The following is a 15,423-nucleotide window of genomic DNA, read 5'->3' as shown; positions in this document are numbered from 1 at the left end:
CCTCGGAAACCTGGGAAAGAAAAGAGCGTTTTTATCCTTAACGTGTACTGCAGACCTAAGAGGAAGCAGTCGGAATTAAGGATTCTGATACAGCAAGCAGTACAGGTGGCTGATGCCTGTCCCTTGCTAGTGTTGGGTTATTTCAATGCGGCCCACCCCGTATGGGGATACCACAACTCAAATAAGCGAAGAAACGAACTAATAGCCTCCTTTGAAGAACACGAGCTCACGCTCCTCACCTACTGTACTGCACCTACCTGAATGGGAAATAGTGTTTCCAGAGACACGTGCCCAGATCTCACGTTTCGGCTAAACGTCTCTGAAGCCACGTGGGAAAACATCGGAGGATGCCTAGGTAGCGAGCACGCAATTATAGCTACCACTATCGTTGGGGAGGAGTACAGAGCACATACTGGCGTAGCCCGCATCGTGGGCTGGGCTAAGTTCCGAGAGCAGCGAGAGATCCAATCCACCTCAGCAATCAACGACATTAGTGACTGCGCTTTCTCGATACTGACATACATTAAGGCGGCAACAAAAGAAGTCAAGACCACTGTTCAGACTCCAAGTGTCGATCCCAAGCTGTTACACCTGTGGGAGGCTCGCCTCAGCGTCATCAGGAGGCGGAAGCGTCAGCGCCACAACAGAAACCTGAAGAAGAGAATAGCCAAACTCTCTGAGCAGGCCGCAAAATACGCAGCGGAGCTATGCAGTCAGAACTGGCTGCAGCTCTGCGACGGGCTCCGCGGTACCCTCAGCGCATCCAAAACATCGAAACTGTTCGGATGCCTCATTGATCTTACAAATTACAAAATCGCAGCCTGCAAGAAAATTAACACCGTTATTCACAAATTTGAGGGATCCCAAGAGGATCTGCTCATAGAAGTGCAGCAGAGATACCTGCCCATGCACCCACCTTATGCGGCCCCTGACTAGAAAGGAGATCCAAACTCGCAATTGGATGCACCCATTACCACGGCTGAGGTGAAAGCTGCGCTTCAGAAGATCCCCCGAAATACCGCGACAGGTCAGGACCAAATCACAAAGAAAGCATTGGCCAACCTCGACGAACCCTCTATAGCATCCCTCACAGGCTACTACAATCAGTGCTGGGATAGAGGAAACATCCCACTTGAATGGAAATCTGCTCAGGTGCCCCTAATACGAAAACCAAACAAAATCTCGGCATCGAAAACCTACGGCCAATATCCCTCACTTCGTGTATCGGGAAGCTGCTCGAACACGTCGTGCACAGCCGCCTGCAGAACTTCCTCGAAGATACAAAGCAGTTCCCACCAACCATGTACGTGTTCCGACAGCACCTGTCGACGCAAGATGTGTTGCTGCAACTGAAGGAGGACATCATAGAACGGGCCAACACCCACACACCTAAGGCCACCCTGGCTCTAGATTTAAAAGGGGCCTTTGACAACGTCAGCCATGAAGCCATACTCACTAATCTGAATGAGCTCGGGTGTGGCAGTCGCACATACACCTACGTCAGAGACTTTTTCTCCGGGCGCCAATCTACCCTCAAGATTGGAGACATTCAGACACAACCGACTCTCACCGGCGGATGCGGAATGCCACAAGGAGCGGTCCTGTCCCCCCTCCTATTCAACATTGCCCTCATCGGCCTGCCTAAACAACTGGCGTCGATTCCGGGCTTACACCACGGTCTTTACGCCGATTATATCATCGTGTGGACCGGTATCGGCTCGGTCGGGGAGATGCAGGACCGTCTCCAAATGGCGGCTGATACCGTGAACGAGTATGCTAAGAACTGTGGACCCTCGTGCGCCCCAGAAAAATCTGAGCTGCTTCTAGTGCGCAGAAAGGGCGGTAGGCAAACAGATGTCCCTTCGATGGAGATCACGCTTGACGGTGCTACCATCACCCCGTCTCCGCAAGTGAAGATTCTAGGTGTGATAATTCAAGTAGATTACGCAAACACCACGATGATAAGGAAACTGAAACACACGACTTGTGAGATTGCCCACATGCTCCGTCGGATCACGACCAAGGGAAGAGGCATGAAGGAGGCGGATACGCTTCGCCTCGTCCAGGCATTCATCGTATCAAGAATCTGCTATGTGACGCCCTATGCACTACTAAACAAGGCAGAGAAGAGCAAGTTAAATACGCTCTTGCGAAAGGCGCATAAACAAGCCCTGGGTCTGCCCCCTACACCTCCACGGATCGCCTCCTCAAGCTTGGGGTGCACAACACTGTGGACGAGCTGATTGAGGGCCACCTGCTCAGTCAGGGTTATCGGCTAGCAGGGATGGACGCAGGCAGGGCCCTTCTGCTAAGACTGGGCATAAGCATCCCTGATCGCCCTCTTGAAACCACAGTAGACATCCCTCGCGAACTACGCCAAAACACCAGAGTTGCCCCGTTGCCCAGAAACATGCACCCGCAGTTCCACGAGGGTCGGAGAGAGGCGCGAGCTAGAGCCCCGGAGAAAAACTACGGCTCAAACGATGTGGTTTATTATACGGACGCCGCAGATTATGCAAGACGAGGAGCCATGGAAGCGACTGTGACGATGAAGGATAGCCACGCCACGAGCCTCACTCTCAACAAAGTCTCGACGGTACAGGCCGAAGACGTAGCTATTGCACTGGCAATAACGCAGACCCAAGCGGAAGTGATAATCACGCATTCACAGTCAGCCTGTAGGAGCTATCTCAAAGGCTGCCTCTCATGCATCGCTATGAAGATCCTCGGCCAGAACCCTCCGAAGAAAAGGGTGTCGATTGTCTGGACACCAGCTCACGCTCCCCTCTGCGGTAATGTCTTTGCTCATGAGACTGCTCGGGGTCTAACCAGCCGAGCGCTGCGAGAAAGTTGGCTAGAGAGAGCGATCCCTGTAACTTCATACCAGGAGGTGACCCCATTCTACAGGCTAAGCAGGCTTATGCTACCCGCTGGCCACCCCTCCCTCAGCAAGGCAGAGGAGCGCTCCTGGCGTCTCCTCCAAGCCAACACGTTCCCCTACCCGATCAAACTCCTATTATTCTGGCCAACAATATACTACTCACACTGTCAATTCTGCAACGCGCCCTGCACCTTGTATCACATGGTGTGGGAGTGCCAGCTTAACCCCTCACTTTCCCCGATATCTAATCCCTCGATTGGGCAGTGGGAGGAAATGCTGGCCAGCTCTAGCCTCGAAGAGCAGCTTCGGCTGATCCACCAGGCTGAGGCGGCTGGACGCTCCAACGGAGTCCTGAACTGAGGAAACCGCCCGCTTGACTGCTCTCATTAAATAAGGTTTACTCTCTCTCTCGCTCTCTCTCTCTCTGCAACCTTTAATTTTGTTCCTGTTAACCTTTTGTGAACCTTTTGTTCAGAGATGTTTCGATTTCCATGGTGCTGTGCGCCTCTCTCTCTCTATCTCGCTCGCTCTCGCTTTCTCTCTCTCTCTGTAACCTCTGGTGAACCTTTTATTTTGTTCTTGTTAACCTTTTGTGATTCTTTTGTTCTCAGATGTTTCGATTTACGCGGTGCTGTGCCGTGAGCACGGACGCCGGACGGATGCCGGTCGGACAAGCTTCGGCCCTAAGCTGCTTCGGCCCTAAAAGTAACTTCATCCGACACCTGCTCCCGGAAACAGCTTATCAACAGAAACTCCAAGAGGTGTAATCGATTCCCGAAGAGGAGTCAGTTCGGCTTGCTGGCTGGGGTTAATTCCAGTGCAATTTCTTCGCTTTTCGTGCCTCTCCGTCTTTAGCACCTGTTGTTCTTCGCGGCGGACGCACTGCGTAGAATGGTTTTCGGGACTAGCGAGTAAACCCTGCTGCTCAACAGGGCGTCACCGTTGCCTATGTTGTATGCCGCCGTTAGTGACTAAGCCACGTCACCGTCGCTCCTTCCGGACCAAACTAGCCACCTTTAGCCGTGTCATGCGATACACCTGCCTCAATAACCCCACACAGCCCACGATACCCAAAAGAAGCGTCGATAACTGCTTCTGCGTTATCAAGAAAAAAAAACGGGCAACCTCCCCTTGATTGCCTGAACAGGGTCGAGACTTCCGTCAAGTTCACTTTGGAAGAGGAGGGAGACGGTTGCTTCCCTTTCTTGGACGCAGTTGTAAAGCTTGCACCCGCAGCCCTGGCCTTCGGCGTGTACCGAAAACCAATTAACTAAGGTAGGTACCTTGACTACGATTCAGCTCATCCGGTAGTTAACTAGCGCTCAGGGGATCGTTGATTTGTCCAACGAGCCATTTGCAGCTGTTCTGATGCATGCAGCCTCAAGGAGAAGCTCCAGACCATTGAACGCGACCTTATCGGGAACGCAACCCAAACATTTTATTGGGAAAACAAGTAATTTCATCATCCATAAGCAGCAGCCCAACAGCCCAGCCATGGATAACAAAGCGTCAACATGCAAGCGTGCTTCCGTTCGGTAATTCGCTGGTTAAGCGAAGCCCTTGCACATATCTTCAGAAAACGTGGTGTGCAGATTGCGCTGGTGCCAGCAAGCAACCTTAAGTGTGAGTTGCTAAATGTGAAGTACCATTTCCATCGGCAACGTGTCGTTAGCGAGATCTACTTACAAGATCCCATGCGGCGACTGTGAATCGGTATACATTGGTGGAAGAGAAAATTTCTGCAGGCATTTTAAGCAGCACAGGAATGACGAATGACGTCATTAAGGGCCACACCGGTGCACATGCACTTGCTGAGCATGCTGAGAAGATGTACCACACAATAAACTGGCACAACGTGCGCATCATAGACACGGAAAGGAATTTCGCAACGAGGCTCAATTTCGAATCACAACTAATTCAGACAACAAGCAACACAATCAACAGATTATCTGGCACTCTAAACCACGCGTACTTCCGAACATTACATCATGCGTTCAACGCTGGTTAACCGTCATTCCACTGTGAACAAAGGCTTTGTACGGATCCTGAAGAGCCAATTTTGTTGTAACGTTACTTGGAAGCACCCCATCTCTAACCCTCCAGGTTTCATTCCGGTGACGCCGAATTAATCGACCCCGCTCCAGGGCTACTCCTCTACAACGCCGACCGCTCTATGATAAATGATTTTCCCCTCGCCACCGCAGATTCCTCTTTCACAAGTTGCGCTATCGCGTGACAACGGCGGTAGCGCAGTTATCAGATGATTGCGAAGAACTTACAGAAGCGCGAACGGGTTTAAAAATGATCGAATTCCACGTCGCCGAGTAGGTATGAATTGATGAGCAACTTGCCCAGTTTAAACGCCGGCGTGGGCCTATAATTGTTCAACTTGAGAGGCTTTCCGAGCGACATTTTCGGCGGTTTAATTCACTCCTAAGTGTGCGCCCATCACAAGGTAAACTTAACTGGTAGCAAAACTTCCATAGAAGCCCATACGTTCACGAAGTGGCGGCTCTTAAGCTGCAGTAGTAATATTTTTTTGTGAGAAGAAGGGGGGAAGGGGATAGCGGTGAACAGTTGAGAGGGAATTCATGGATGGGGCCCGACTTCCAAGGCTCCAGATGCAACGGCTCCCATTTTGTATCTCTGGAGCAGACATAGCTGATCTTCTAGAGATGAGCTGGTAAGGGCTGCCTCCCATGTCTCAATAGGATTACTCTGCGTTCTAGAGTTTTCCTGGGGCCAGATGCGAGGTCACGCCCAGGATGCGTAGAATAGCGTGGCTATCTCTCCGCATTTTGTGCACGTTTCTTGGAACGATTTGGGAAACACTTTTGCAGGTCGTGATTTTTGTGGGTGCGGCCAGTCGTCATTTCAGCTTCTAAGGCATTAAATGCCTTGTGTGGAGTAGGAAAAGTTAGTTCTCCTCCACTTAATAAGCGAGAGTCTTTCTCCATATTTTTCGGGGAGGGGGATGTGATAAGCGTGATCGTCAGGTTTGCGGTGTGTGAGTTTACGCACTCCCTTGTTCGCTGCTTCATTACCCTCCAGCCCTTCGTTACCAGGACACCATATGATATTGTATTTTAATTCAGTTCAGGCGGAAGGACGTTTTTGAGGCGTTTTCATATTCTTCCGGCGGCAAGATTCAATACTGCTCTCTAGGAGTCCGTCTTTATGTGCAGACTTCTGCTTGTTTGCTCGCCGAGTCGAATTGCTATGAGGATGGCGCCAGTCTCTGCTTCTCCTGTGTTTGACTGTCTAATTGTCATGCAATCTTGCAGAGCTCCCTTGAAATCGGTGACCACTAGTGTGGCGTTGGTTTTCTCAAATAAGCTGCTCATGGGGCTTAGGGCCACCTGTGTGAGGAGGGAACACTTCTGGCGGAACAAAAAATAAATCGGACGTGACGCAAGATCCAGTCAAAGAGTGACGTGCCTTTGGTAGCATTAGCCCGGAAACTTGACTTCAAAATAGCTTTAGCAGGCATCTGATTGGTGAGGGCTCATGTCATTGCCATCCTACGCAAGTTCGCGAGCCCTTGGCGAGTGGGCTTCAAGTCGACACCAGCTTAGCTAGTACAGACTCGTAACTACAGAAACGTACTTAAGCATATTGTCGTATGATTCTCCTCGGTGATGCTGGGAACATCTTGCATTTCTCTCAAACTTTATTCTGTATTCTTGTCTGTCATTGCTGTATAACAGCAAGGAGTTGCTTACGTTGATTGCAGTGGGTGGCAAATGGGGAACGTACCCAGCTCCCCCGCTCTCCTTCCCCCCCCCCCCCCCAGATCGACCACACTTTCCTTCTGCCCGTCCCCCTCTTCATATCAAAAACGTGCCCCCCCCCCTCCCCGATACATATTTCTGCTTGGTTGCCTAATTGAGTCGCACATAAGCGCGTTGCAGGCTTGCATGCCTTAAGTATAGATCGAGGTTATCTAATGCTTGCGGGGTTAGTGTGGTTCATTTTTAAAAGGGGAATAACGAATGTTCAAGCCATATTCACGAAAGTTCAATTTTATTAAAGGATAAACATCCAACAACTTTATCACACTATACAAAATCAGCAGGTACGGGAATAAGTACAAAATGTTCGTGGGCAATACATGCATTATGATTTTCTTTAGGCGCCGAAAAATTGACCTTTCCCCTGTCACACAGCATTATGAGCAAGGAAAGTTCTTGAGGCAGAAAACCTGGCCGCAGGAATGTCGATTCCGGAAAGTGCTGCGAGCACACCTTTTTGAACCGCAGCTGTCCCGGCGTCGTATCACGAAGACATGGGTTTTAAAGAACTTCACCTAGGATTCACGCCTGCAATTTCATGGTTGTATTGTTTAGGAAAGTGTCGGAACAGATAAGTTCGAAAGAGAAAAAATGAATCAATGCAAAATAAAGCCAAGGCAGTAAGTAAAAACACCTAGCAGGAAAGATGTGGAATTAGCGCAACACAGAGTACTGCGATGGAAATATTGCTTGCACATGCAATCGCGGGAAGCAACGATCAGTACAAGCGTTGTAATGCAGTAGACTAGTTAACGAGATAGACAATTAAAGCGAATCGTTTGAATCCGAGTGGCGCACAATACTTCTGCTATTGAAATACGCTGAGAAGTCCTAGATTATTTGATACCACTTGTTCCGAGCCAAACCTGATGGGAGATCAAGCGACAACTCTGAGTTCACACAAAGATCTATAACAATTTATATTCAAAGCACAACGACGTCTCTTTACACCACCCCCATGTACGTATTAACAGTACTATAGTTTTGCCTTACCTTGTGGGAATGAGAGGAAAACGGTGCAGAGAAACGCCAGGCGTACGGGAATTACAGTTGCAACCTTGTACAGCCCATCGTTTCGGTGGATACCGAGGAAAGCGCTCCGCGCCAACCGTTGGCAGCCTTGCCCCATAACACACCATGCCCGTCGGGCATGGTACTAAACGCGATACAATGCTCCTCGCAACTCCTCGCACAGCAAAAATTAAGTAAACGAGAAATAATAACGAAAAATGAATGCAAATGCGCAACACCAAAACACGTGATGAGCGTTTCATAGCAGACGAACTTTACGCGTGCCTTTCCGAACACTACAAGGACTACATCACGGAGCAATGGCATGCGCCATCCTTCAGGGGGCGCTACAGGAAAGGTTTTTGAGAATGAATAGCGTTTTCATACATTCTTTGCACAGTGTGCCTAAATAAATGTGATTCAAAAATAAATATTGTTCGTAAAGTATAAATATTGTTTTTTTTGTTGCAAGACTCTTAGTTTTAGGTTATTAGTGTTTGTTCCCTCCACACCTAGTCGTGCTTCAATTGCCACTCCCATAACTCCCCGTTTCGATGCGCTGGCGATAGGTTCTGAACCGCTTTTCGGCGGAAGCTTCGCTACCAGTTACGTTTATCTTACCCTCGGGTTGCCGGTTAATGCGCACACGGGCTGCTATGTGTGTGGGCGCTAGGGGGTGAAGACAAGGGTGGCGTGCACTCAAAGCTGGGCTCCATGCCGCTACCGATAATGCCCTTTGTGCTGGATCGACATATAAAAGTGGAAGTCTCATGACTGAATGCGTCCTGTCGATAACTCATTCGGTAACGTATTGCGTACTCGTGCGGTTTGGATCCGCGTTGGTGGGTTACACAGACAGTAAGAGGGATACGACGTGGGAAGGAAACCAACAGTCACATGTTTGCCCGCATAAATAAAGCTCGAGACGTTCCAGTTTTCACTGGTGGCTATGGGACGAACGCATGTCGTTCGCTTTGAGCAAGAGCGCGGATTGAAGAAGCGTCCTCGCGAACAGACACACGAATGGACTCGAAAACAATAGGAAGCCGGCGCCGCCCTGCGCCGCTGTCGCGTCCTCTAGTTTCAGCTCGCCGAGTAGCCCCGAATCCCTCCCGGATGAACCGCAACTTGCCCGCTTTGAACGCCGACGTGGGTACAAGGGTACTTGTTCAGATTCAAGGGCGTTTATAGGGACATTTCCGGTGGTTTCTTTCACTTCTAAGCCCGTGCGCATAACCGGAGGGGGGCGATGCACCCGAAGCTATAGGGTATATGCCCTCACTGAAGACATGTTCGTTGTACTGGCGAGATGTTTAAACGTGGATGTCCAACGGCCCAACGTGGCTACTCCCGTGTCATCATAGTGCTACAGTGGATTGGCTTGGTCTGTTCAAACAAAAAGTGAAATCCCTACGACGCGGGAGTAAAAGAGACATCTCCGTATTTGTCCGTGAGACTGTAGCTGAAGTCCTTCCAAGTTTTATTATGTTAATTGGCTAGAAAGTACGGTCAATCGCAAAACCACAAACAGAGGTGTTTTATTTCGTGTTGGCCTTCACGGAGTGGAAGGGGACTAATTTTGTTATATTATATTCGCGTCCACTTTTGAAATAACCTTATTCATACAACTCCGGAATGGCATTACCTCAAGAACATTTAAGCCTCAAGGTGTGCGAACATCACCTCCCGTGAACTGGAGGTATACATGAAAAATGTACTTGAGAAACATTGCTCACAATGCTAATTCACACGGCAAGAGAAAAGAAAAAAAATGTTTTATTTATGAATAGAAATCCCGGAGAGGTCGGAATGATCATATAGACCCTGCCCTGCTACCATATCGGGAGGGGGGGGGGGGTAGATGGAGGTGAGAGAAAAGAGCGGAGGTAGCGGGCGAAAGGTATGATGATAGAGTGGAACCCCAATAATATCACCTTCAAGGGACCTCGAGAAAGCGTCGTATGACCGGGGTGTTGTATCACCAGGATGTAGGTAAATGTCTTCCTAGTTGCCGGTCTCGCGCGACCGATGGACTAAGAACTTATTTAAACAACTAAATGTTTCGCGTTCTGGCGTAATTTGCGAACCTTTATCTGAAATCCAAAGTTAAAAAAGGAAGGACTACGTTGCTCTCTCCTCCCCTTCATTCCGTTCCAGCCAGCAAACCAGCCAAGCGCGATGCTTTACGCGACACCTGTACCGCCCGGCGCTATTTATAGCCCGCCAGCACTGCCTCTTGCGCGGGTGAGGTAAACCCAAAATGGTCGAGCAAATTGAGAGGGCAAACGACAGTCTGAAACTTCCCAGGCAAAGCGAAATGAACGATAGTACATCGATCAGATGAAAAAAAAAAATGAAAACCGTTGCACTCAATGTGAAACCTGCCGGGAGTGCAGAGCAGTGATTCTCCCATAATGGGCTGTACCACCGTTATCCTCTCACTGCTACCCCCCCCCCCCCCCTGCAATTCAAATTTCCCGCCTTCGCAGTGCTCGCGCGCCCCCGGCCTGAAAATGCGGAAGGGGAGTTCTGTTCTTTAGGTGCTTCCTTTATTTTCGTAAGCTGGAGCTGTTTGGCGTCATTTCGAACGGGTAGTTTTTTTTCTTGCGCGGCTGGAGCCTGTCTGCGTCAGTTAGAACGCGAGTTTATTTCTTGGGCGACCGCTTTTTTTGTTTTCTATCGTAAAAACCAACCCAAGGAGCATTCCTAACTAACTGAACGCGGGCGCTGCCGGCTAGCTACGTATATTTCGTCTCAAATGTACCTATAGATTTGTTTTCGCTAAACAACAGGAGATGTAGGACAAGTGCCAGCGGTACAAGTGTTTGGAACGTTTATGTCTATACAAACCGCTTGGCTTTCGAAGGCTCCGGGGTGCGCCGTGACGACAACGCTATAACGGAACGCCCTATGGCTTTACGTGGGTCCAGCTAGCGAGCTACGACGACAAGGCGTTCTCCTAAAGTGTTCTGCACTTAAAAAAAGCAGCATTGCAGTACATGGTGGAGACATCCTTTGAACGGTCCAGTGCCGTCGCTATAAGTGAAAATGCTCAACATATAGCAGTTTCCGTTTCCTACAAGACAAGCAACAGGAAATAGATTAGATGATTCAAACTTTGCGGGTGAACGGTGGGGCAGCGAAAATTATAGCGCGGTCTTGGTATAGTGACTTACAGCGGCGGCAAGCGTGTTACCCAAAATGGCGGTGCGGCAGACGCGCTGAATGAGAAGCACCCTAGACAACAAAAGATCGGAGTGACAACGCGGCTTTCAAAGGCACTAATAAGCAGAGAGCAACCCGCCGTGGTTGCTCGGGGGCTAAGTCGTGGCGCTGATGAGCACGAGGTCGCTGATGAGCCCGAGGTTGGATTCCCGGCCGCGGCGGCCGCTTTTCTGATGGAGGCGAAAAGCAATAACGCCCGTGTGCACGAGATTTCGGCGCACGTTAAAGATTCCCAGGTGGTGGAAATTCATCCGTGGCCCTCCACTACGGCGCGCCTCATCGCTTGCGTTGCGTCGGCGCGTTAAACCTTACGACCAATCATTCATTCAATCAATCAATCAATCAATCAATCAATCAATCAATCAATCAATCAATCAATCAATCAATCAATCAATACGCAAAGAGCAGCGATATAGGGAGAGGCACGGAGAAAGAAGTATTCGTGGCGAGAAGAGAGAGAGAGCGTCATGAAAGGAAGAAACATGGATCGAGCGGGTGGGGAAAGCAGCTGTTCGGTCATCGCCCTGGGGTCAGTGCGGTTGCAACGTATGTGTCTTCGCGTTCGTCGACGGCTCGCCAGGAGTTTAAAATTCATGCTACGCCTGCCAACTCAACTTCGACTTCTCACGGTTGCCACCTAGGTGTACTGCTGCACTGTAAACGCAAACTAGCCGGAAATGGAGTTTTAGTCAAGTAATGTGCCCTGAACAGTACCTATAGCAAAACATGTACTCCCTAGGCATGATCTAAAAAAGTGGACGAACCTCCATGGTAGTACCGTTGCCCATCCGTGTAGCAAAAGAGAGGATTTAGAACGACTTAACACCATTTGTGAGATGGCGTTCGGTTCCTTGTATACTACCACGTCCACAATAAACTCCCCATCTCAGGTAATCATCTCAAGCGGGCGGTCGGCATGTTAGTCTTGTGTTGTTTCCGTGTATCAGCACTTTAACCGTGTCCTAATGCTAATTAGAACGAGTAAGCAGGATGCGACGGTTGCATCCAGCTACAAAATCGATACCGTACGTATACCCGTATAGATGCTTCAACCAGCGCGATCACAGGCAGACAGCGCGGCCGTGTTGTTTCAATCTGTTTATTTTGGCGATAGGTGTTGTCAAACTGTGCTGCTTACGAAGAGACAGTTCGCGCCGTTGCAAACAATTGCAATGTTCATCTGCTTCGCTTTCTTGCGCATACATAGACGATTTAAATTCTCGTGCCAGAGCGCCAACACACCCGACTGCAGCGATTCAACTTGCCCTGGCGGCACGACTGGCTGCCGGAAGTAAACAACCTCCGTGCTATCAACGCAGCGGGGCCGTTGAATCGGTGCGGCCGTAGCTTTAAGCCTCGCCTTGGTCCGTCGTTTTTTCTTATTTGAGAAGGACTAGTAGTGCCATTTGGTGGAAAGATTTTCATGTGCCCCTGTCGCCCCTGTCACACGAGGAACGGCCGCAAACAGCATTTGGATACGGCGAAAGCTGTGGACAGCTCGCTGGTAAGTGGTCTGCCATCAGTCGATGCGTTTGTCAAACGTTTGGATAGGGTTAACAGCGAAGGACCCGGAGACCCGTGCCGCTCACAGCACGTACACGCACGGGCAAAGAAAAAAGCGCACACTCGTATTATTTTACTTGTTTGTGGGTTTTGGGGTATGCATTCGCATTCTTTTGTAGGCCGGTTTGTAGCATGGCATTCGAGATAAAATCGTTTGTCGAGCGCGGCGTCGTTTCAAAGCAACGTGACGGTTACTTCGTGCTGGCGAAAATCAGCGCAGTCAGACGCAAGCGGGAAGGAAGGTAGAGAAATCGGGAAAGAGGGCGCTAATATATAAAAGAAAGCGCAATGCAAGACGAGAAATGGAACGCAACCCGCCTGCGTTTCTGCGAACTTCAGGACAGAGCCGCACACGGGTACGTTGGCACAAACTCGAGCGTACGACGTCTAAAAGTACCGTATATTTTTTTCATTTTTCAACGTGACCTGAGCCACTTATCTTCTCATTGCCGCGCATGCAGACCTGATTGTGTCCCTGTGTTTGAGCGCACAGCCGTCCTTTTCCGACATAAGAACCAGCAAACGCGAGAAATTGTAGAAGCCAGCCACATCAGAAAAGCTGGTTGCGAATGTATCAGTCATCCCTCTATCGCCCAGCTTAATCGAGAAGTCGCATATTTAGACGCACATTGAGCGCTATTTCGGTGTTGGGGGTGGGAGGGGGGTCTTAATCCATGTATGATTCGGTTATCTTGCTGATTTTTTGCCTTTCGTGCGCCTCAAAGTTTGTTCTGTGACTTTGTTGTTACGGTTTTTCAGTATTTTCGGCTGAGTGCGCCGAGAGCTGTGACGCATTGGGGGCGTGGCGATTGGGCGCTTGGGCATTTAAAGCTCTGAATTGGGCGATAATAAACTGGTTGCGAGTCTGCGCTTGTGCCGTCTTCATGTGTTCTTGTCTTCATTAATTTGCGCGCAGTTTGTTTTTCGAGATGCATCATTACCAACTCGCCCAACTATCAACCCTTTTACAGATCCTATTCTCAGTAAAAATGAGTTGCCTGTCCTTTTAGGTACGGCAAAATCTCGCGCAGCGCATCATTCTGCCAGGGGGCCATATCCTAATGTCAATGCACACACTATGAAAGCAGCTTGCACTTAATGCGTCACATTGTCTGCTCTGATAAGCATTTTAGCTTCGCCCCTCTCATCATCATTCACTTCGTGGGGATGGCGGGATTTTCTTTCATAGTATTTTCTTTTATCAATAGCAGAATCCGTCTAATTAATTGCAGCAGTAATTAATAGCAGAATCCGTCCCACAAATCACAGAAATGGTTCGTTTCACGTTGAAAATACTCACAGTAACACACTTTTTGCGCTGCACGGAGGAAAAATCGGTTGGAGTGATGAGGCATAAGGGTAACTTGTTGTTCTTAAAGGTTCACTGAAGGCAACTAGCAAGTTGGTTTCAAATGGAAGTCGGGCTTTCCCATAGTCATTTGAGCATTGATTTAGTGCCAAGATGCCTGAAGTGCTGAGAAATCGCTGTTCAAATGCTCATCTAACGTGACGCAAACAGCGACTGGAGTCGTTGTTTCCATCAGGATAAACCGGAAGCAAGTGAAGCAACGGTTATTTATAGTAGTATAGAAGCAACTGAATACAACATTACCACGTACCAAGCAGTTTATCAGTCTCGGTCAAATCGCTCATGCTTTCCAAAGCTACCTTGTCATTTGCAGTTCGAGACCACTAAGCAAAATGTGTCTCCATTGGACCTGTGATCAGTATTTACGCTTCATTGAAGAAAAACATTGGCCTTTTGACGCCCCGGCGTCGAACGAATTTTTCGTGCGTAGCTCGCATGCTCCCTTGGAAAGCGGTACTGCCAGCCCAAGTATGGACAAGTCGCACCATCCAGCGGCAGCCAAGAAAGAAGTTGCGGGCGTCAGGCCAGTTAAGCCCTTCCGGTGAAGCTGTGCGTTTTTGCTAGTTTCAACCTTATTTTTTAAAAAAAGCCAGGTGTAAGAGGGGTATAATAGTGTTCTCCGTGAGCTAATCTATCAACCTAGGGAGACTTGCATTTTATCTTCACTGTCATTTAAAGTTGTGCTTGAGTATATTGTGCGGAAGTAGTATCTTTTTTATTGCTGCAAAAGCCACGATGTACTGGCACTTGGTTTTATGAAGCCTTTGCATTCCTAATTTATGTACTGAAATTCGCAGGGAACCTGGGCTAACAATTTTATTACTGCACTGAATTATTAAGTTCATTTACCATAGTGTCTGTTTTGAATTTTACGTGTGGGACGTTTTGTTCTTTTTTGCTTTTTGAGGCAGATGTTCCTTTGATGTTCCTTTGAATGCAGATGTTCCTGCATTCCGCGAACGGGGAAGTTAGCCTCCACATCGATGGCCAGCGTGTCTCGACTGCATCATCTTAACTGGGAGGACTGTGTAGTCTGTTTGCATCGTTCTGGGTTTTCAACATTCCATATACCAAGAAGGCACACAGAGCTCTAACGTTTGTGGAACATGGCTTTTTGGACCTTGCTAGCACCAAACCACGTGTGAAGGATTTAAAACTAATTAACTTTTATCGCATCAATATCCCTCACTAATATTTTATGTTTTCAATCCTGTAATCATTAGATAGTAGTCAAAAAGAATTGCGTATTATGTTTCTGACTTTTTCTTTTTTCTTTTTTTACTGAACAGGGGATATTTGTGGGCCCTTCTGTATGCTGATAATACAGCTATCGTTTAGTGAAGCAAATATATTGACGAACTAATATAACTTGAAACAATTCTCTAAATAATGTTGGCAACTGGTGCCAAATGAATCAACTAAAAATTATCCGAAAAATACGAATTTCATGGCTTTTTCTTCTCACTCTAAAGAAGCTGTCACGATACCACCCATTCTATTCTATATCCTTGCAATTCACCCGTCAGACTCGGTCACATTTCTTGGCGCATTTGTGTCTTTATCAAAACGCACTGGTATTTTCC

This window comes from Haemaphysalis longicornis, unplaced genomic scaffold, assembly GCF_048455015.1.
Source record: "Haemaphysalis longicornis isolate Haplotype H1 unplaced genomic scaffold, Haemaphysalis longicornis Haplotype H1 scaffold_17, whole genome shotgun sequence".
NCBI lineage: Eukaryota > Metazoa > Arthropoda > Arachnida > Ixodida > Ixodidae > Haemaphysalis > Haemaphysalis longicornis.
Note: the sequence above shows the minus strand (reverse complement) of the source record.